At 40.5% G+C, this 21,956-nt stretch overlaps 1 protein-coding gene and 1 long non-coding RNA gene across 3 annotated transcripts in view; one reads left to right on the top strand and one right to left on the bottom strand.

Moving 5' to 3' along the window:
• Positions 1 to 21,956, bottom strand: part of FAT3 (FAT atypical cadherin 3) — a 502,525-nt gene that overhangs the window by 183,672 nt on the left and 296,897 nt on the right. The gene's annotated exons all lie outside the window — the stretch shown is intronic.
• Positions 9,326 to 20,468, top strand: LOC147916661 (uncharacterized). 2 transcript variants are annotated; one of them, XR_015552797.1, is made up of 3 exons: positions 9,326 to 9,457; positions 16,366 to 16,507; positions 16,921 to 20,468. It is a non-coding gene; the product is annotated as an uncharacterized LOC147916661 (long non-coding RNA). The 2 variants fall into 2 exon arrangements; XR_015552798.1 differs by lacking the exon at positions 9,326 to 9,457 and adding an exon at positions 13,117 to 13,169.

The following is a 21,956-nucleotide window of genomic DNA, read 5'->3' as shown; positions in this document are numbered from 1 at the left end:
GCTGCTCTGATTCATCACTATGGAAGGCAACACCATTGTGCAATCTCTGCAGGAGAGAGGCGTGTACATCACACATGTAACTGTAGACCCATTGGGCCCAGTAAATTGGGGACGGACACGATGAAATTGAATTTCAAAGATAAGTCATAGGCAAGATTTTGAATGTGGTTTGGAGATATAAACAAACACATCATTTGATATAATTACATATGCAAACCTCCAATTTAGGAGGGGAATTACGCCAGTCCTAAGGGAATGATACTCAGTAAAGAGGGGGGAGAGCATATGGCTGGAACCATGCAATTACTTTAAAAATGGCTGCTTTTGATTTTTTATTGTGGAGACAGGGGAATCTAACGACCTCTCTGAGAAACAGCCTGAGCACGAAAATGTGATTACCCGTTCGAAAGAGAACTCAAAATGTTCTAAGTAGTTATGGTTGGAGAGAGTGATACTTGTAAGGATGACATCCTTTCCCTGCTCTTTCTCCCTGTGGGTGTCCCGGGTCACAGCTGTGTAATCTACTGCCATGACATTCACATTTTCTTTAAGTGCTACTTGAAGCAGTGTAGGTCTTAGCTGTTTCAGCATAATTTTCCAGGACTGTCGGAAGCTGAGTTTCGTATTAAAACCACAACTAGAATCATCAGCCCTGTGAGCTACAATTACTCTCTTTTTCATATCTCATTTCCTTTGTTTACCATTTCTCCATGCTTACCCCCAGCTGTCTGGTAAACCCCTCATCATCCTTCCAGATAGTTCAAATGTCACCTTCTCTGCGAAGTCTTCTCTGACCTTTCTTCCCCTAGCATGTTGCACATAACTCATCTATTGTCTGGATCCCCCTCGAGACCACAGTTTCAGGAAGGCAGAGACTTTTGGTAGCTTACTAGTTGAGCTCAGGAACCTAGGTCAATGCCTGTCACATCTGTTGAATACATAAATGCTACTATTACAGCACCCAATGCTAGGCTCTACCTATTTGTTAAAGAGTCAGACTTGCCTAATAGGATATAAGCAAAAGGTAGTGAATAGATCTCATTCATCTTGCGCTCCTGGCATTTAACACAGAACCTGGTATATTGTAGGTACCCAGCAAAACTTAGTTGAATGAAGGTGACACGGATGCAGTCTTCCACAAACCTCAGTATTGTTTTATACAGAGTGGCCATAACGGTCCCAAACCACGGGAGTTAAAGTTATCTGAATGCTCTCTTTAATCCTTCGAATAATTTTAATGTTTTCTCAAATTTGGACACCTTATTCCATGCTGATAGTTAGCGGTCATTATAACAATTCCTGATTTTTTTAAAAATTTTTTGTTTATTGCAGTAACATTGGTTTATAACATTGTATAAATTTCAGGTGTACATCATTATACTTCTATTTCTCCATAGATTACGTCATGTTCACCAGCCAAACACTAATTACAACCCATCACCACACACATATGCTGAATTATCCCTTTCGCCCTCCTCCTTCCCCCCTTCCCCTCTGGTAACCACCAATCCAATCTCTGTCTCTATGTGTTTGTTTATTGTTGTTATTATCTACTACTTAATGAAGGAAATCATACGGTATTTGACCTTCTCCCTCTGACTTATTTCACTTTGCATAATACCCTCAATGTTCATCCATGTTGTCACAAATGGCTGGATTTCATTGTTTCTTATGGCTGAGTAGTATTCCATTGTGTATATATACCACATCTTCTTTATCCATTCGTCCCTTGAAGGGCACTTAGGTGGCTTCCAAATCTTGGCTATTGTGAATAACGCTGAAATGAACACAGGGCTGCATGTATCTTTACGCATTGGTGTTTTCAAGTTCTTTGGATAAATACAAAGCAGTGGAATAGCTGGATCATATGGTAGCTCTATCCTTGATTTTTTGAGGAATGTCCATGCTGTTTTCCATAGTGGCTGCACCAGTTTGCACTCCCACCAGCAGTGTATGAGAGTTGCCTTCTCTCCACATCCTCTCCAACACATGTTGTTTCCTGTCTTGTCAATTATAGCCATTCTGATGGGTGTGAGGCGATATCTCATTGTAGTTTTGATTTGCATTTCCCTGATAGTTAATGATGTTGAACAAGTTTTCATGTGTCTGTTGGCCATCTGTATATCTTCTTTGGAGAAATGTCTGTTCAGGTCTTTGCCCATTTTTTAATTGGGTTGGTAGTTTTTTTGTTGTTGAGATGCATGAGTTCTTTATATATTTTGGATATTAAGCCTTTATCAGATGTATGGTTTGCAAATATCTTCTCCCAATTGTTAGGTTGTCTTTTCATTTTGTTGATGGTTTCCTTTGCTGTGCAGAAGCTTTTTAGTTTGATGTTGTCCCATTTGTTTATTTTTTTCTATTGTTTCTCTTGCCCTGTCAGACATGGTGCTTGAAAATATGTTGCTAAGACCGATGTCGAAGAGCGTACTGCCTATGTTTTCTTCTAGAAGTTTCATAGTTTCAGGTCTTACATTCAAGTCTTTAATCCATTTGAAGTTAATTTTTGTGTATGGTGTAAGATAAGGGTCTACTTTCATTTTTTTGCATGTGGTTATCCAGTTTTCCCAACACCATTTGTTGAAGAGACTTTGTTTTCTCCATTGTATGTTCTTGGCTCCTTTGTCCAAGATTAGCTGTCCATAGATGTGTGGGTTTATTTCTGGGCTTTCCATTCTATTCCATTGATCTGTGTGTCGGTTTTTGTGGCAGTACCATGCTGTTTTGGTTACTATAGCTTTGTAGTATATTTTGAAATCAGGGAGTGTGATGCCTCCAGTTTTGTTCTTTTTTCACAGGATTCCTTTAGCTATTCGGGGTCTTTTGTTGTTCCATATAAATTTTAGGATTCTTTGTTCTATTTCTGTGAAAAATGTTGTTGGAACTTTGACAGGGATTGCATTGAATCTATAGATTGCTTTAGGAAGTATGGACATCTTAACTATGTTAATTCTTCCAATCCAAGAGCACGGAATATCTTTCCATTTCTTTGTGTCTTCTTCAATTTCTTTCAGCAATGTTTTATAGTTTTCCGTGTACAGCTCTTTCACCTCTTTGGTTAAGTTTATCCTTAGGTATTTTATTGTTTTTGTTGCAATTGGAAATGGGATGGTATTCTTAATTTCTCTTTCTGCTACTTTGTTGTTAGTGTATAGAAATGCTACTGATTTTTGTATGTTGATTTTGTATCCTGCAACTTTACCATATTCGTTTATTACTTCTTTTTTTTTTTTTTAATTTTTTGTTTATTGCAGTAACATTGGTTTATAACATTGTATAAATTTCAGGTGTACATCATTGTACTTCTATTTCTGCATGGACCACATCATGTTCACCACCAAAATACCAATTACAACCCATCACCACACACATGTACCGAATCATCCCCTTCACCCTCCTCCCTCCCCCCTTCCCCTCTGGTAACCACCAATCCAATCTCTGTCCCTATGTGTTTGTTTATTGTTGTTATTATCTACTACTTAATGAAGGAAATCATACGGTATTTGACCTTCTCCCTCTGACTTATTTCACTTTGCATTATACCCTCAATGTCCATCCATGTTGTCACAAATGGCTGGATTTCATTGTTTCTTATGGCTGAGTAGTATTCCATTGTGTATATATACCACATCTTCTTTATCCATTCGTCCCTTGATGGGCACTTAGGTTGCTTCCAAGTCTTGGCTATTGTGAATAAGGCTGCAATGAACACAGGGGTGCATGTACCTTTGCAAATTGGTGTTTTCAAGTTCTTTGGATAAATACCCAACAGTGGAATAGCTGGATCATATGGTAGTTCTATCCTTGATTTTTTGAGGAATCTCCATACTGTTTTCCATAGTGGCTGCACCAGTTTGCACTCCCACCAGCAGTGTATGAGAGTTCCCTTCTCTCCACATCCTCTCCAACACATATTGTTTTCTGTCTTGTTAATTATAGCCATTCTGACGGGCGTGAGGTGATATCTCATTGTAGTTTTGATTTGCATTTCCCTGATAGTTAGTGATTTTGAACATCTTTTCATGTGTCTGTTGGCCATCTGTATATCTTCTTTGGAGAAATGTCTGTTCAGGTCTTTTGCCCATTTTTTAATTGGGTTGGTAGTTTTTTTGTTGTTGAGATGCATGAGTTCTTTATATATTTTGGAGATTAAGCCCTTATCAGATGTATGGTTTGCAAATATCTTCTCCCAATTGTTAGGTTGTCTTTTCATTTTGTTGATGGTTTCCTTTGCTGTGCAGAAGCTTTTTAGTTTGATGTAGTCCCATTTGTTTATTTTTTTCTATTGTTTCTCTTGCCCGGTCAGATGTGGTGTTTGAAAAGATGTTGCTAAGACTGATGTGGAAGAGCGTACTGCCTATGTTTTCTTCTAGAAGTTTCATAGTTTCAGGTCTTGCATTCAAGTCTTTAATCCATTTGGAGTTAATTTTTGTGCATGGTGTAAGGTAAGGGTCTACTTTCATTTTTTTGCATGTGGCTATCCAGTTTTCCCAACACCATTTGTTGAAGAGACTTTCTTTTCCCCATTGTATGTTCTTGGCTCCTTTGTCCAAGATTAGCTGTCCATAGATGTGTGGGTTTATTTCTGGGCTTTCCATTCTATTCCATTGATCTGTGTGTCTGTTTTTGTGCCAGTACCATGCTGTTTTGGTTACTATAGCTTTGTAGGATATTTTGAAATCAGGGAGTGTGATACCTCCAGCTTTGTTCTTTTTTCTCAGGATTCCTTTAGCTATTCGGGGTCTTTTGTTGTTCCATATAAATTTTAGGATTCTTTGTTCTATTTCTGTGAAAAATGTTGTTGGAACTTTGATAGGGATTGCATTGAATCTATAGATGGCTTTAGGAAGTATGGACATCTTAACTATGTTAATTCTTCCAATCCAAGAGCATGGAATATCTTTCCATTTCTTTGTGTCTTCTTCAATTTCTTTCAGAAATGTTTTATAGTTTTCGGTGTACAGATCTTTCACCTCTTTGGTTAAGTTTATTCCTAGGTATTTTATTCTTTTTGTTGCAATTGTAAATGGGATGGTATTCTTAATTTCTCTTTCTGCTACTTCGTTGTTAGTGTACAGAAATGCAACTGATTTTTGTATGTTGATTTTGTATCCTGCAACTTTACCATATTCGTTTATTACTTCTAAAAGTTTTCTGGTGGATTCTTTAGGGTTTTCTATATACAAAATCATGTCATCTGCAAATACAGTTTCACTTCTTCCTTTCCAATTTGGATCCCTTTTATTTCTTTCTCTTGCCTGATTCCTCTGGCTAGGACTTCCAATACTATGTTAAATAGGAGTGGTGACAGTGGGCATCCTTGTCTGGTTCCTGTTCTTAGAGGGATAGCTTTCAGTTTTTCACCATTGAGGATGATATTAGCTGTGGGTTTCTCATATATGGTCTTTATTATGTTGAGGTACTTTCCTTCTATACCCACTTTATTCAGCGTTTTTATCATAAATGGATGCTGTATCTTGTCAAATGCTTTCTCTGCATCTATTGAGATGATCATGTGATTTTTGTTCTTCATTTTATTAATGTGGTGTATTACGTTGATTGATTTGCGAATGTTAAACCATCCCTGCATACCTGGAATAAATCCCACTTGATCATCATGTATAATCTTTTTAACGTATTGTTGTATGCGATTTGCTAGTATTTTGTTGAGGATTTTCGCATCGATGTTCATCAGTGATATGGGCCTGTAATTTTCTTTTTTTGTGTTGTCCTTGTCTGGTTTTGGTATCAGGGTAACGTCAGCTTCGTAGAATGAGTTAGGGAGCTTCCCCCCCTCCTCAATTTTTTGGAAGAGTTTGAGAAGGATAGGTATTAAGTCTTCTTTGAATGTTTGGTAGAATTCACCAGGGAAGCCGTCTGGTCCTGGACTTTTACTTTTGGGGAGGTTTGTGATTACTGTTTCGATCTCCTTACTGGTGATTGGTCTATTCACAATCTCTACTTCTTCTTGATCCAGTTTTGGAAGGTTGTATGATTCTAAGAATTTATCCATTTCTTCCAGATTGTCGAATTGGTTGGCATATAGCTTTTCATAGTATTCTCTTATAATCTTTTGTATTTCTGAGGTCTGTTGTAACCTCTCCTCTTTCATTCCTGATTTTACTTATTTGTGCCTTCTCTCTTTTTTTCTTGGTGAGTCTAGCTAAAGGTTTGTCTATTTTGTTGATCTTTTCAAAGAACCAGCTCTTGGTTTTATTAACTTTTTCTATTGTTTTTTTTCTCTCTATTTCATTTATTTCTGCTCTGATTTTTATTATTTCCCTTCTTCTACTGATTTTGGGCTTTGTTTGTTCTTCTTTTTCCAGTTCCTTTAGGTGCTTTGTTAAATCGTTTATTTGAGATTTTTCTTGTTTGTTGAGATAGGCCTGTATCGCTATATACTTCCCTCTTAGAACCGCTTTTGCTGTATCCCATAAATCTGGCATGTCGTATTTTCATTTTCATTTGTCTCCAGGTATTTCTTGATTTCTTCTTTGATTTCTTCGTTAACCCAGTCGTTGTTGAGTAGCATTTTGTTTAATCTCCATGTATTTGTGGCTTTTCTGATTTTCTTCCTATAGTTGATTTCTAGTTTCATACCGTTGTGGTCAGAAAAGATGCTTGGTATTATTTCAATCTTCTTAAATTTATGGAGACTTGTTTTGTGGCCTAATATGTGATCAATCCTGGAGAATGTTCCATGTGCATTTGAAAAGAACGTGTATTCTTCGGTTTTTGGATGGAATGCTCTGTGTATATCTACTAGGTCCATCTGTTCTAGTGTGTCGTTTAAGGCCAATGTTTCCTTATTGATATTCTGTTTGGATGATCTATCCGTTGGTGTAAGTGGAGTGTTAAAGTCCCCTACTATTATTGTGTTACTGTCTATTTCTCTTTTTATGTCTGTTAATAATTGCTTTATATATTTAGGTGCACCTACATTGGGTGCATAGATATTTACAAGTGTTATACCCTCTTGTTGGATTGCTCCCTTGATCATTATGTAATGCCCTTCTTTGTCTCTTTTTACAGTTTTTGTTTTAAAGTCTATTTTGTCTGATATGAGTACTGCTACCCCAGCTTTCTTTTCATTGCCATTTGCGTGGAGTATCTTTTTCCATCCCTTCACTTTCAGTTTGTGAGTGTCTTTAGGTCTGAAGTGTGTCTCTTGTATGCAGCATATATATGGGTCTTGTTTTTTTATCCAGTCAGCCACCCTATGCCTTTTAATTGGGGCATTTAGTCCATTGACGTTTAAAGTAGCTATTGATAAGTATGTACTTACTGCCATTTTTTAACTTTTTTTTTTTCCCCTCAGTGTTTTAGTAGTCCGTCTCTGTTCCTTACTTCTTCTATACAGAATTGATGGTCACTTTAGTTTGACCTCTGTCTGAAAGCTGTACTCTTTAACTCCCCTCCTCCCTCCTTTTATGTTTTTGATATCATATCTAACCTCTTTTTTGTGCATTTGTATCCATTACATTCTAATCATGGAAAAAGATAATTTTTCCTATTTGTGGTCTTCTCTTTTCCCCTTAAATCAGTCCCTTTAACATTTCTTGTAACACTGGTTTCTTGGTGACAAACTCCTTTAATTTTTGCTTATCTGGGAAAATTTTTATCTCTCCTTCCATTTTGAATGATAACCTTGCTGGGTAGAGTATTCTTGGCTGTAAGTTTTTTCCTTTTAGCACTTTAAATATATCGTGCCATTCTCTTCTAGCCTGTAAGGTTTCTGCTGAGAAGTCAGCTGATAGCCTTATGGGGTTTCCTTTGTATGTAATTTGACATTCTCTTGCGGCTTTTAGGATTCTCTCTTTATCTTTGATTCTGGACATTTTGATTATGATGTGTCTTGGTGTGGGCCTCTTTGGGTTTATCTTGTTTGGGGCTCTCTGTGATTCCTGTACCTGGATGTCTGTTTCCTTCCTTAGGTTAGGGAAGTTTTCATCTATTATTTCTTGAAATAGATTCTCTGCCCCCTTGTCTCACTCTTCTCCTTCCGGGACACCTATAACACGGATGTTAGTGTGCTTGATGTTGTCCCAGAGGTCCCTTAGACTGTCCTCACTCTTTTTAATTCTTTTCTCTTTTACCTGTTCACCTTGGGTAATTTCTTCTAGTCTTTCTTCCAGCTCACAGATCCGTTCTTCTGTATCCTCTACTCTGCTTTTGAGTCCCTCTAATGAATTTTTCATTTCCAGTATTGTATTCTTCATTTCTGATTGGTTCTTTTTTATATCTTCCATTTCTTTGTTGACATTCTCACTGAGTTCATCTAGTCTTCTCCCCAGATCAGTGAGCATCCTTAACACTCTTAGTTTGAACTCTCTGTCAGGTAGGTTGCTCATTTCTGTTTCACTTAGTTCCTTTTCTGGGGTTTTGTCCTGTTCCCTTACTTGGAATGTATTCTTTTGCCTCCCCATTTTGCCTCTTTCCCTGTGCTTGTGTCTATGTATTAGGTAGGTCAGCTACGTCTCCTGCTCTTGGATAGGTGACCTTATGTATGTGATGCCTTAGGAGGCTTCCAGTGTGCTTCCCTCAGTTCTCAATGTTCCAGGGGTGGCCCCTATGTGGGCTACGTGTGTCCCTCTATTGTGGCCTGTTAGCTCTCCCTATAGGTGCCCAGGGAGGCTGAGTTATGCTCCTGGCCAGCTGCTGTAATGCTCAGCTGCTTGTAGTTTTTGTGGGCCCTTCAGTCTCTTTATCAGGTGTGGGGAGCCCCAGCACAGTTGGCTGCAAGTTCTAATACCATATTTGTGTTGCAGTATTTCTTTTAACTGAGTAGGCCCCCAGCGTGGCAGGTTGTTAGGCTCAGGGCCTTACAATTGCTGTAAGCCTCTAGCCTATTAGGTCTCTTGTCAGCTCTCTGATGATTGCAGCTTGGTGGAGCTGGCCTCAGGCACAGGAGCACCCAATTGTTTCAGGCTTTGGAAGGTGGGGCAAACCTCCTATGTGGGTCTTTGAGAAGCACAAGTCTTCTGCAGCTGACAAGCCCTGTTGCCCACAGGTCCACACACACAGTCAACACAGTCCTGCCCCGTGTGAGCGCCCCGACCTCCCCAAGCGGACCCAGTCTCTCCACGGCGGGAGCCCCACACACTCCGCCACCGCTGCCCCACACTCGCCACCCGCTCCTTGTGCACACCCTGCCCGCTCAAGTCTGCTCAGTTGCCAGGCTGCAGAGAATCCATTCCAATCTATGCAGGCCCACACGTTGCCTGAGGGCTTGTTGTTGGGTGGGGCCGGTCTCTAGGGTGGGCTGCCTGCCCTGGCTGAGCTGGATTAAATCGGTGCTCTAGCGAGTGGAGCAGACCCTGGGCTAGCAGGCCTCAGGGAGAACTCCAATGGCGTCTGTGTCAGCACGCTCACACCAGGCCACAACAATGGCCGCCGCCAATGTCCCAGTCCCTGGAGAGGTCTCACCCCTCACCGAGATGCACTCAGGGCCTATTAGGTGAGTCTCTTGTCACCAAAGCACTGTGCACCTTTCTTTCTGGTGATTTTAGGATGCTTTCTGGAACGGGTGAGTTTGTGCACGGGCCCTTTAAGAGCCAGTTTTAGTTTCTTTGTGAACCGGGTTTTCTGGGGGTGCTCCCCAATGCTTTAGTAGCAGGCACAGTCAGATATTATGCCGCTGGTCTCGATTGTGCTGGGTCCACAAAATGCCCCCAGCGGGGGCGCTCCCTGGCTCAGGACCCCGCGCCTCCAGGGAGGCTGCGTACCTGTGAGCTGCTCCCGGCGGCCGTGAAGCTGGCGGCTTGTGATGGCGGCGTTTTTCCTCTCCAGGAGGGAGTCTCTGCCTCTTCTACCCCAGCTAGGACTGTCCGCTGCTGCAGGAGTTCCTCTTATCCAGTTTTCAGTTCTGTCTCAGGGGTAATTTTTCCACGAGTAGTTGTAAATTGGCTGTGTCCACGGGAGGAGGTGAGCTCAGGGTCTGCCTACGCCGCCATCTTGACTCCCTCCTCGTTTATTACTTCTAAAAGTTTTCTGGTGGATTCTTCAGGGTTTTCTATATATAAAATCATGTCATCTGCAAATAGTGACAGTTTCACTTCTTCCTTTCCAATTTGTATCCCTTTTATTTCTTTCTCTTGCCTGATTGCTCTGGCTAGGACTTCCAGTACTGTGTTAAATAGGAGTGGTGACAGTGGACATCCTGGTCTGGTTCCTGTTCTTAGAGGGAAAGCTTTCAGTTTTTCACCATTGAGGATGATATTAGCTGTGGGTTTCTCATATATGGTCTTTATTATGTTGAGGTACTTTCCTTCTATACCCATTTTATTCAGAGTTTTTATCATAAATGGATGCTGTATCTTGTCAAATGCTTTCTCTGCATCTATTGAGATGATCATGTGATTTTTATTCTTCACTTTATTAATGTGGTGTATTACGTTGATTGATTTGTGAATGTTGAACCCTCCCTGCATACCTGGAATAAATCCCACTTGATCATCATGTATAATCTTTTTAACGTATTGTTGTATGCGATTTGCTAGTATTTTGTTGAGGATTTTTGCATCGATGTTCATCAGTGATATTGGCCTGTAATTTTCTTCTTTTGTGTTGTCCTTGTCTGGTTTTGGTATCGGGTAATGTTGGCTTTGTAGAATGAGTTAGGGAGCTTTCCCCCCTCCATTTTTTGGAAGAGTTTGAGAAGGATAGGTATTAAGTCTTCTTTGAATGTTTGGTAGAATTCACCAGGGAAGCCGTCTGGTCCTGGACTTTTATTTTTGGGGAGGTTTTTGATTACTGTTTCGATCTCCTTACTGGTGATTGGTCTATTCAAATTCTCTACATCTTCTTGATCCAGTTTTGGAAGGTTGTATGATTCTAAGAATTTATCCATTTCTTCCAGATTGTCAAATTGGTTGGCATATAGCTTTTCATAGTATTTTCTTATAATCTGTTGTATTTCTGAGGTGTCTGTTGTAATTTCTCCTCTTTCATTTCTGATTTTACTTATTTGTGCCTTCTCTCTTTTTTTCTTGGTGAGTCTAGCTAAAGGTTTGTCTATTTTGTTGATCTTTTCAAAGAACCAGCTCTTGGTTTTATTAATTTTATCTATTGTTTTTTTGGTCTCTATTTCATTTATTTCTGCTCTGATTTTTATTATTTCCCTTCTTCTACTGATTTTGAGCTTTGTTTGTTCTTCTTTTTCCAGTTCCTTTAGGTGCTTTGTTAGATTGTTTATTTGAGATTTTTCTTGTTTGTTGAGATAGGCCTGTATCGCTATAAACTTCCCTCTTAGAACTGCTTTTGCTGTATCCCATAAATCTGGCATGTCGTATTTTCATTTTCATTTGTCTCCAGGTATTTTTTGGTCTCTTCTTTGATTTCTTCGTTGACCCAGTCGTTGTTCAGTAGCATTTTGTTTAATCTCCACGTATTTGTGGCTTTTCTGATATTCTTCCTACAGTTGATTTCTAGTTTCATACCATTGTGGTCAGAAAAGATGCTTGGTATTATTCCAATCTTCTTAAATTTATGGAGACTTGTTTTGTGGCCTAACATGTGATCAATCCTGGAGAATGTTCCATGTGCATTTGAAAAGAACATGTATGCTTCGTTTTTTGGATGGAATGCTCTGTATATATCTACTAGGTCCATCTGTTCTAGTGTGTCATTTAAGGCCAATGTTTCTTTATTGATCTTCTGTTTGGATGATCTACCCGTTGGTGTAAGTGGAGTCTTAGTCCCCTACTACTATTGTGTTACTGTCTATGTCTCTTTTTCTGTCTGTTAATAATTGCTTTATATATTTAGGTTCACCTACATTGGGTGCGTAGATATTTACAAATGTTATATCCTCTTGTTGGATTGTTCCCTTGATCATTATGTAATGCCCTTCTTTGTCTCTTTTTACAGTTTTTGTTTTAAAGTCTATTTTGTCTGATATGAGTACTGCTACCTCAGTTTTCTTTTCATTGCCATTTGCGTGGAGTATCTTTTTCCATCCCTTCACTTTCAGTTTGTGAGTGTCTTTAGGTCTGAAGTGTGTCTCTTGTATGCAGCATATATATGGGTCTTATTTTTTTATCCCATCAGCCACCCTATGCCTTTTAATTGGAGCATTTAGTCCATTGACGTTTAAAGTAGCTATTGATAAGTATGTACTTGATGCCATTTTTTAACTTTTTTTTCCTCAGTGTTTTAGTAGTCCTTCTCTGTTCCTTTCTTCTTCTATACAGAATTGATGGTCACTTTACTTTGACCTCTGTCTGAAAGCTGTACTCTTTAACTCCCCTCCTCCCTCCTTTTATGTTTTTGATATAATATCTAACCTCTTTTTTGTGCATTTGTATCCATTACCCTCTTATCATGGAAATAGATAATTTTTCCTATTTGTGGTCTTCTCTTTTCCCCTTAAATCAGTCCCTTTAACATTTCTTGTAGCACTGGTTTCTTGGTGAAAAACTCCTTTACTTTTTGCTTGTCTGGGAAACTTTTTATCTCTCCTTCCATTTTGAATGATAACCTTGCCGGGTAGAGTATTCTTGCCTGTAAGTTTTTTCCTTTTAGCACTTTAAATATATCGTGCCACTCTCTTCTATCCTGTAAGGTTTCTGCTGAGAAGTCAGCTGATAGCTTTATGGGGTTTCCTTTGTATGTAACTTGACTTTCTCTTGCGGCTTTTAGGATTCTCTCTTTATCTTTAATTCTGTACATTTTGATTATGATGTGTCTTGGTGTGGGCCTCTTTGGGTTTATCTTGTTTCGGGCTCTCTGTGCTTCCTGTACATGGATGTCTGTTTCCTTCCTTAGGTTAGGGAAGTTTTCACCTATTAATTCTTGAAATAGATTCTCTGCCCCTTTGTCTCGCTCTTCTCCTTCCGGGACACCTATAACACGGATATTAGTGTGCTTGATATTGTCCCAGAGGTCCCTTAGACTGTCCTCACTCTTTTTAATTCTTTTCTCTTTTACCTGTTCAGCTTGGATAATTTCTTCTAGTCTTTCATCCAGCTCGCAGATCCGTTCTTCTGTATCCTCTACTCTGCTTTTGAGTCCCTCTAGTGAATTTTTCATTTCCAGTATTGTATTCTTCATTTCTGATTGGTTCTTTTTTATATTTTCCAGTTCTTTGTTGACATTCTCACTGAGTTCATCTATTCTTCTCCCCAGATCAGTGAGGATCCTTAACACTCTTTGTTTGAACTCTCTGTCAGGTAAGTTGCTCATTTCTGTTTCACTTAGTTCCTTTTCTGGGGTTTTGTCCTATTCCCTTACTTGGAGTGTATTCCATTTCCTCCTCATTTTGCCTCTTTCCCTGTGCTTGTGTCTGTGTATTAGCTAGGTCAGCTACGTCTCTTGCTCTTGGATAGGTGACCTTATGTAAGTGATGCCTTAGGTGGCCTGCAGTGTGCTTCCCTCAGTTCTCAATGTTCCAGGGGTGACCCCTATGTGGGCTATGTGTGTCCTTCTGTTGTGGCCTGTTTGCTCTCCCTGTAGGCGCCCAGGGAGGCAGAGTTATGCTCCTGGCCAGCTGCTGTAATGCTCAGCTGCTTGTAGTTTTTGTGGGCCCTTCAGTCTCTTTATCAGGTGTGGGGAGCCCCAGCACAGTTGGCTGCAAGTTCTAATACCACATTTGTGTTGCAATATTTCTTTTAAGTGAGTAGGCACCCAGCGTGGCCGGTTGTTAGGCTAGGCCCTTACAATTGCTATAAGCCTCCAGCCTTTAGGTCTCTTGTCAGCTCTCTGAGGATTGCAGCTGTGTGGGGCTGGCCTCAGGCACGGGAGCACCCAATTGTTTCATACTTTGGAAGGTGGGGCAAACCCCCTATGTGGGTCTTTAAGAAGCACAAGTCTTCTGCAGCTGACAAGCGCTGGCGCCCACAGGTCCACACACACAGTCAACACAATCCTGCCCTGTGTGCATGCCCCGACCCCCTGAACCGGACCCAGTCTCTCCACAGCAGGAGCCCCACACACTCCACCACTACCCCACACTATCCACTCGCTCCTTGTGCACGCCCTGCCCCACTGAAGTCAGCTCAGTTGCCAGGCTGCACAGAATCCAGTCACCAATCTATGCAGGCCCACAAGTTGCCCAAGGGCCCGCTGTTAGGTGGGGCCAGTCTCCAGGGTGGGCTGCCTGCCCTGGCCAAGCGGGACCAAATTGGTGCTCTAGCGGGTGGGGCAGGCCCCAGGCCAGCAGGCCCTAGGGAGAACTCCAACACCCATACCAGGCCACAACAATGGCCGCCGCCAATGTCCCAGTCCCTGGAGAGGTCTCACCTCTCACCGAGATGCACTCAGGGCCTATGAGGTGAGTCTCTTTTCACCAAAGCACTGTGCATCTTTCTTTCTGGTGATTTTATGTTGCTTTCTGAAATGGGTGATTGTGTGCGTGGGCCCTGTAAGAGCAGGTTTTAATTTCTTTGTGAACCAGCTTTTCTGGGGGTACTCCCCAATGCTTTAGTAGCAGGCAAAGTCAGATATTCTGCCACTTGTCTCGCTTGTGCTGGCTCTACAAAATGCCCACAGCGGGGGCGCTCCCCGGCTCAGGGCCCCACGCCTCCAGGGAGGGCTGGGAACCTTTTGGCTGCTCCCAGGCTGCCATGAGGCGCTGCGGCTTGTGAAGGCAGCATTTTTCCTCTCCAGAAGGGAGTTTCTGCCCCTTCTACCTCAATTAGGATTGTGCTTTGTTGCAGGAGTTCCTCTTATCCAGTTTTCAGTTCTGTCTCAGGGGTAATTTTTCCACGAGTAGTTGTAAATTGGCTGTGTCCGCGGGAGGAGGTGAGTTCAGAGTCTGCCTATGCCGCCATCTTGACTTCGTTTCCACCTCCTGATAGTTTTTTAATTTTTTTACTTTTCAGCTGCTAATTAAAGATTTTTAATCTTTACTGTATACACAGGGACTTTGTGGCCATTCCATGGTTTTCCCCCATCCTGGTTTCTATCTAATTTTTGGAGAAAGGTGAGCAAATAATAAGATAGTAGTATCCGATATTTATTGAGTACTGTGTGCTGGTCTCTACTAAACAGATCACATACATGATTTCATTTAATCTCACAAAGGTTCAGAGAAATAGGAACGATTTTGACTCCTTCTAGGAGGAAACTGAGTTAAATAACTTGCCCAAGGTCACCAATGACTGAGCCATGATTCCGACCCAGGGAATCTAATCTGAAGCTTCTTCACTATCTCTTTAGCAGATGAGGACGCACAGTGGTGGCCAAGTAGCCTGCCTAGGAGCCAGGAGACCTGGGTCCCAGTCTCAGCTCTGTCAGTAACTGGTTATGAGATTACAGCAATCATATCTTTTCTCTAGGCCCCTGTGTCCTCATCTAGCAATATCCTAAAGTCTCTTTTCAATGTAAAGAGTCTATAATAATATAAAAACACTTAAAGGAGATCATTCTTCTTCATTTCCTGTTCTCTCACCCGACCCCACTTTCTTCTTGATGGACCTAAGTCCAGCTGTGTAGGACCTGGGTAGGTCACCCAGGCAGGAACAAGAGGGGCTGTTCTGGTTTTTATTTATTCACAAAATCAACACGTAAACACCCTTATGCTTATTTCTCAAAAGGAGGAAGTAAAAACATCAGTTAACTATGAGTGTGTGTTTTTAAGTAGGAAGAAATAAAACCTTAGTTATTCCCACATTTATTGACTCTTCTACAAGATTCTAATTCTAGAACTTCTATTTCCACCTCTCCTTTCAGCCCATTAGGAAGCCTTAAAATGTTCTCTGTGGTATTAACATATGGTCATAAGGCTGTGCATTGAATTTGGAGAGAATGAAGTGGACACACAGTAAGTGCAAATTTCAGGACTGTAGGAAAAATTAAAGCTGGAGTGTAGACATGTATTAGGTTTGCATAAAAAAATCTAAGTAATGTGTATTCTTAGACTATATGATATTTCTCTAAAAGAAAAGAATAATCAGAAAGAAAAAAAAAAACAAGGGCTACAACATCAGTTATGAGGGGGTTAAAAAAATAAAGCGTTCTGGAAACTGGCCCCATCAGGATGTTTCTTAAATAAGAGCTGCTTCATCAGGTGTAGAGATTTGCAGTTGCTCGACTGAGCACGCAGTGCTGCTATTAGATTTCTTAAGAAAATCTGACAGGGGAAATCACCGATGGAGCTCAAGCCTGCAACTTGGACTTTTCCTTGTAAATAGTGATTTCCAAGATGCTAATAGAAGCTTCCAAACTGTGTAAGTCAGGGTGCATCTTAACCCAAAGTATGAATACCCCGGGGGTCAAATGTGATTCAGAGCTGTTGGTTTTTTATAACAGATATGTTTCATTTTCTTTCTTTGGAAGCCAATAGACAGCATTTCCCAATTCTGCCTTAGCAGCAGGGGAATCACAGGCAGCCCTTTCTGACAGACACACTTTCCCCTTTGGATACAGGATTCTGTAGCTGCTAAAGGTGGCAAAGGCGAAAAACCAGCTTGTGAAGGAAAAGTGTTGATGCTGGCACATACCTTGTACCTTCCCATCACGCCTAGGTGACAGATGGAGTTGCCCACAGCCTGGAGGGAGAGTTCTGAGGGTAAGGTAAGCCCGCTTCCCTCGCTGTACCACCCATCACAGACTAGATCAATTAGGGGCATCTGGGTCAAGGCAATTTGTTATCACGGTAAGGGATGAGACAGTGGCCAACAAGGGAGAAGTAATCAAGAAGATGTATGGTGAAGAATATTTCTATAGGCCTTCTCCTCCTCAATGAGTCTCTCTCGTACCTAGTGGGCCTGCCACACACACCTACATATGCGCGTATACACACATGCACACACATACATTTAGAACCAGAGATGCTGTGTATGAGTCTAATTTTGCCAGAATACCTGGATACTTACCAGTCCCATCTGTTCTTCCCTCAATTCCTCTCCTCATCACCAATCCTCATGGATCTCCCTCCCAATCTCACATAGCCCTCCGGCTCTGCCTTCTGGTTTTGCCTAGATGAAGAAGTATTTCTGCACCTGAAGAAGTCTCCAGGCGATTTAGCTAAACCTTGAATGCCATATTGGATTTCTTCAGAGAAATTAAGCTGCAGATGGTGAACCAATATTAAGGATGTCGTAGGAAATGATGCCATCTTTAGGTGCCATTAACATACCACTGATGTGTGTGCTCAGATGTGCAATATGGTGCACATCTCCTCCTTTCTCTTTCTGCCAAGATTATTTTTTTGCATAATTATGAATATTGGATGATCAAAATAAAGAATGAGTGGCTGGCAATCTAAATTACACTGATGGATGGATCTTAGATTTTATCTAGTCTGGGAAACATCATGGTGTACTGGTAGTCCACTAATCAGTGCTCAGGCTGTGGCATCAGACTGCCTGGCATTGCATCCCAGTCCCATCCCTCGTCAACTGCCTGTTCTTTGGCAAGTTACTTAGCTTCTCTAAGTATCAGCCTCCTCATCTGTAAAATGAGGCTTATTAAATTAAATAATCAATTTAAAATGCTCAGCTTGGTTCCTGGCACATATTAAATGCTCAAATAATGTTACTCTTATTATTAGCTCCAAGCATAATGCCTGGAGTATCGTATGTGTTCAATGGTCTAATTTTGCTTCCTTCCTATCTTGAGATCCCCCTCAAATGTGTTTAAATATTTGGGTAACAAAAATTGTAAAATCTCGACTACTTACCCTGTCATCTGAAAGATAAGGAAACTGATGCTCACAGCTTAAGTAACTTGTTAAAAGACTTATTCATAAGAAATCTTTCACCCATGCATTGTTAAATTTTATTGAGAGGATAGTATATATCCTTGCTACTCAAAGTGTGATATGGATTAGCAGCATCAGCATCACCTGGGAGCTAGTTAGAAATGCAGAACTGCAGGCTCCTCCCAGACCTATGTGATTTGTATGTACTCTAAATTTTGAGAAGCCTGGCCCTAGATCATTGTTGGTTTTCAAACTTGGATGTGTATTGGAATCACCCGATGAGCTTTAAAAAACTACTAATGCCAGCGTCCCAAGTCCAGAGATTCTGAATTATTCGGTATGGGCGCAGGCCTAGGCATAGGGATTTTTGAAAAAGCTCCAGGTGATTCTAATATTCAGCCAAGGGGGTGAGAAGCATTGTATATACAGTTGTTATCTCTGGGTGAGGTGGTAATGGTAAGTAATTTTTTTAGTTTCTCTAAATGGTTCAGTTCTCGCACAATGAACAACATTTAATTTTATAATACAAAAGAATTTAAAGGCCAAATAGGGCACCTGGCACATAGTTTCTTGCATGTCCTCATCTGAATTCCACAAAGTTCTATTCTGAATCTTTCCAGCAAGGGACTAAACTACGTGGTTGCCAGGTTTGTTATGAACTTAGATCTGAAACCTGCCATGTGTTTTCCCCTAACACACTGGCTGAGCTCAGCGACTGTTTGGCTCCCTCATTCTGGCATAGTTTCCCGTACTGCCTATAGCGTTACACCTCTCCTAGCTCTATCTGGCCCCCGGGATCCTTGTAGCAGAGATACACCTCTGTGGTGATGCTCTCTCTTCCCCACAAAAGCATATTTGGACCCAAGGCACAGTGGGAAGAGCCAAGAAGATACAACAATAAGTCCCCATATTTGCCCTCATGGAACTAACAATCCAGGGAGGGAGACAGACACATATGCAAATAACTACAATACAAGGTACGAGCTGATACACACCAGGACAACTCTGGGGCCCTAAAGAAGGAAAGATTAATGCTGAATTGTTCAATTGGAAAAGATAAGGAATAAGTTGACTTTGTACTGGGCCTTTAATGGTGAACACAATTCCAATAGATAGAGAGGTTGGAAAAATTTAAAATGTCAAATCTGTAGCTGAGAATAATAAGGCAAAATATTAAAGAAAAACATAAATCTGGGTTTCAATCCTGGCTCTGCTATTTCTTAGCTGTGTGACTAAGGACAAGTTATATAACTTCTCTGATCTCAGTCTTGTCACCTCTGAAATGGGGATAGTAAGAACTCCCTCATAGGCTTTTGATTAGAAAAAATACAGATGAAGTAGTTAGCATGGTGCCTTGCACTTAGCCTATGCTGTTTAAAAAACAGAAACAGCATCTATAAGGAACAGTGTATTATTTTTGATTTTTATCAAAAATCCAAGAGCACTGGGATACTATTTCTAATTACATTCCAAAGGAAAATCTTAATTGTCTCTAGATAGGTTAGCTCTGACAATGTTTGAAAATTTAATAACCAGGAAACTGAAAGTTGAAGTGTCCTTCTGCTCATTCGAATGAACATCATAAAGTCCTTTAATTCCTGCCATACTCTGGAGGTGTGAAACAACCGCTGTTACTCCCCTTAGAAATGATTTCACTGCAAATGATTTGTTTCTACATCTGTTTTCTTGTGACAGATAAAATCAGGAGGATGGATAAAGTGCAAATTACTCAGAGGATGTGCAGTCTTGAAAACACATGTGCTTTCTTTAAGATCATCTTTGCTCTATGATTTACACAAGGCCTTATGTAGGAGCAATGTTTTGAAATGCAATTAAAAAAAAATCTGGGGAAAGTATCTCTTGTTACGGAGACCTTAAATGTTATTGGAAGACTGGCAACCCTTTTATTTTCATATCACACATTTTCCAGTTAATTTTCACATAATTCAATTCTTTCCTTTTATCCTAAATTTATATATACACTGTAAAACCTCATTATTTTTTATTCTACCTATCTGAGAATTTGTAATAGTTATGGGGCTGGTTGAAGTTTACCTTTGTACTAGCCAGGTAAATTAATAGGGGGGAAAGGTCTCAGGGGAATACTTAATATACTGGAGACAAACCATTTGCAAAGCACTTTAATTTTAACAACCACCATTTTGATGTTCTAATTGGAAACAGCCGACGTAACTATTCATTAGAGTCTGTCCAAACAGGTCTCCTGTTTGGCAACACTTTGTTAATGGTAACATTAACCTTATGTGTTTATTCCAAAGCTGTAAACATGTGTTTCCTGAAGTATTCTAGAACCCACATTCTCAACAGCTATAAAATCCTCCTCAACAAGAGTCTGAATTAATGGAATTTCATGGTCTTTCTGCTCCTTGGGAAGAAGTACCATCTCTTGCAAAAATGATGAAATTCGTGCTTAATCATTTATCAGCGCAGCAACTTTGTGCAAGTCTTTAAAAATGTTGTGTGCCTCAGTTTCTTCCTCTGTAACATAGCAATGATTTAATGGGGAAGCAATTAAGCTCTTCCTCACTAAAGGTAACAGACAAGATTTTTTCCTTTATAAATAGAAGTGGAAATAAAGGATTAGAATCTTTTATAACTCCTTACAAAAAATGTTGTATTAATTCAGGGAAGAGCTGGGTTCTCATTCTGCTCTTTTGTAGGGGATTTTATAAACAATTCTGTTATAGCTTTACCACTTTGTATTCTGTTTGCTTATTTGTTTTCTTCAATAGACTGTGGCCTCTCCAGGGCAACCATATTTTTATTCATTTAATGTTCATTAAAGGAAAATCTTTTAAGATTCTAAGCCAATCTTTGTATCTTTCATGCTTAGCACAATGCCTGGCATATGGAGGGTGATCAATCGATGTTAGTCTACTGGATGAATAAACTATACTATTGAAAATGTGTTTGGAAGTGTGTTAGCGCATGTACCACCACCCAGTGCATGCAATGGTCCATATATGTGGGATTGGTCACTCAGCATTTCTACTATGGCTTGTAAAAGCTTCCATGCCTTTTGGGAAAAGCTTCCAAATAAATTCAAAATGGAATTATGTGCTGTGATAATTATTATTTTGGGTTTTTAACATGAAATGTTACAAGTTCATAAAGCCATGTTTTTTTGTATCCTATGTCAGAGACTACAGTCTGCGTGGTTAATTGAGGTTAATGGAGGGAAATGGCAGATTGCCAATGCTAATGAGTTTTTCTTGAGTCTTTCTTTCTTTTCTTTCTTTTTTTTTTTGAGGAAGATCAGCCCTGAGCTAACATCCATGCTAATGCTCCTCTTTTTGCTGAGGAAGACCGGCTCTGAGCTAACATCTATTGCCAATCCTCCTCCTTTTTTTGTTCCCCCCAAAGCCCCAGTAGATAGTTGTACGTCATAGTTGCACGTCCTTCTAGTTGCTGTATGTGGGACACGGCCTCAGCATGGCAGGAGAAGCGGTGCCTCAGTGCGCGCCCGGGATCCGAACCCAGGCCGCCAGTAGCGGACTGCGTGCACTTAACCGCTGAGCCGCCGGGCCGGCCCTTGAGTCTTTCTAATATGCATTTTATTTCTCATTTGCCTTTGCTTCTTGTTTAACTTAATTATGTTATTTATCCAAGAATTTCTCATATATAAGCAGGAATTGCTAACCTGTCAGAGAGGGCTCAGGCCATGTTTCATTTCCCAAAGAACATTAAAACAGTGGGGGTGGGGGGGCGTGTGAAAAACAGAAAGGTGGAGGTTGCACCAAACAGCCAGCCTCTGATTTCTCTAGGTCTACCAAGTACTCTGTGGTTATCAAAGTGGAAGACAAGTGCAAGTCCCTTGAGGATCACACTCCTGGCTGGATTCTAGTGAATTAATTCTTCCCAAATGCAACCAATAATCTAGTAAGGAGTGTGCTAAGGGGGTACTGTAGCCATGTCTTATCAAAAAGATGACTTAGGTGACATTTTAGTTTCTTGTTCAGAAAATTAAAAAAAAAAGAAGAAACAAGAACAGGCAAGAAATTGAGAGAAATATTGAAAACAATAGTAAGGCAGGGGAAAAATCAGAGAGCAGCAAATACCGGGTCTGTGGGATTGGGGCAGGTGTAGGGAGTTGGGGGGAGGTGGGCAGCCTCAAACACTACCATAGCATCTGTGTCTAGATCTTGTTTTATCCATATTTACCCACAAAATAAACATAAGTACATATCATTTATTGAGTGTTACACTGCGAAGTAGCTAGCTCTGTGTGACTCCTAATGCGTGCCCTTAGCTAGAACACTCTAATTATTTGGTTGGTTTTCCTTTACTGGTTCCC

This window comes from Ceratotherium simum, chromosome 7, assembly GCF_057802395.1.
Source record: "Ceratotherium simum simum isolate JZ-2026a chromosome 7, ASM5780239v1, whole genome shotgun sequence".
Taxonomy (NCBI): domain Eukaryota; kingdom Metazoa; phylum Chordata; class Mammalia; order Perissodactyla; family Rhinocerotidae; genus Ceratotherium; species Ceratotherium simum.
The sequence above is the reverse complement of the archived record's forward strand: the minus strand, read 5'-3'. Positions and strand labels throughout refer to the sequence as shown.